The following is a 1,431-nucleotide window of genomic DNA, read 5'->3' as shown; positions in this document are numbered from 1 at the left end:
GTTGGCTAGCCCCTAACCGTGCAAGTCGATCCTCCTCATTCCCAGGTATACGGCAATGGGCTGGAATCCACTGCATTACCAATACTTTAAGTATTTCTCTTTTAAATTCTATGGATTTCCGGCATGCGAGAATTCTAGCGTTAGTTGAGGGACGTTCAGACGCCCTAGAATCCGACAGCAGAACTATCTTCTTTGCGCAGGCGTGAGTAATCTTTTCCAGAGCTAAAGTAATTGCAGCTACCTCAATTATAACCTAGATAACAATTATGAGGGGGATGTACTTAGGAAATTGCCTTACCCCATTGTGGTTTTGTATGGCGCTGTTCCCATTAAGTAGGATACTGCGGAGGAACAAGGTGGGCTACAAACTCAATACCAAGGACTAGGCAACCAACCAATGTCAGCCACAACTAGTACATGGATGATTTTAAGCAAATGCAAAAAACTAACAACAATTATAAATTATGAGTGAAATAGTGTCATCCTATACCAAAGATATACGTATGTCATTTGGACTTACTATAAATGCGCGGTGCTGCATGTGAACAAGGGAACAACACTCGAGTCAGTGCCTGCCATTGGAGGAGTGAGGTTGTTCCTGCTAGTCTACTGTTATAAAATTACCAACGGTTTTCTGAAAACTGCTGAGTCATTGCCACGTGGGTCTTTTTAGCTTCCCCTCACTATGTGAGGGCGCGTGAGTAAACAGCTTCTTTAAAGTTCTTTAAATCTATCATTTTTTAACCTTTAAATAACATATATTAAGTTTATTATTATTTTTAGCCTAAGTTTTTATTTTTAAGTTTTAATTTAACATGACGAATCCAACTGAAATGGTTGTCGATCACGTATCTGAACAAACAAAACAGACACCTCCCAGACCCCATAGGGAATGTAAGAGACGTCGCATCACGACCCCTCCTGATGAGGAAGGCAATGTAAAGCCAAAATATACTGCCCGGGTTGATCCTCGACCCCAAACTCAATCAACGCTAAAACTCAATAATACATTTGACGGACTCTCTGAGACCGATATTACACACAACACACACTCACCCACTACAAGCACAACTAACACAACTACAAAAACAGTTAAGCCACCACCTATAGTAATTAATCCACCGGTATCGGCGGTACAATTACGAGATACTTTCAAACAGGCCAATATTACTAATTTCACCATCCGCTCCTCAAAAGAGAAAAACAAAATACTAACCAACACTAAACAAGACTACGACAGAGTCCTCCGTTATTTAGAAGTAATGGAAAACGTATATTATTATACATACGCACCACGAGGTACCAAACCTCTCAAAAAATACATAATCAAAGGGTTTGATTTAAATCACCCTTTAGATTCAATTAGCGATGCGTTCTCGGAACGCCTTCCTGGCTTCCGTCAATTATATAGAATGCAGAAAACAAATGCCG

General features: G+C 40.3%; 1 protein-coding gene across 1 annotated transcript in view; it reads right to left on the bottom strand.

Moving 5' to 3' along the window:
• The window catches only part of LOC106683062 (sodium-independent sulfate anion transporter), a 39,532-nt gene that overhangs the window by 7,812 nt on the left and 30,289 nt on the right, over positions 1-1,431 (bottom strand). The window lies entirely within an intron of this gene.

This window comes from Halyomorpha halys, unplaced genomic scaffold (assembly GCF_000696795.3).
Source record: "Halyomorpha halys isolate HHAL.00 unplaced genomic scaffold, Hhal_1.1 Scaffold461.1, whole genome shotgun sequence".
Classification (NCBI taxonomy): Eukaryota; Metazoa; Arthropoda; class Insecta; order Hemiptera; family Pentatomidae; genus Halyomorpha; species Halyomorpha halys.
This window is presented reverse-complemented; position numbering and strand designations above follow the sequence as displayed.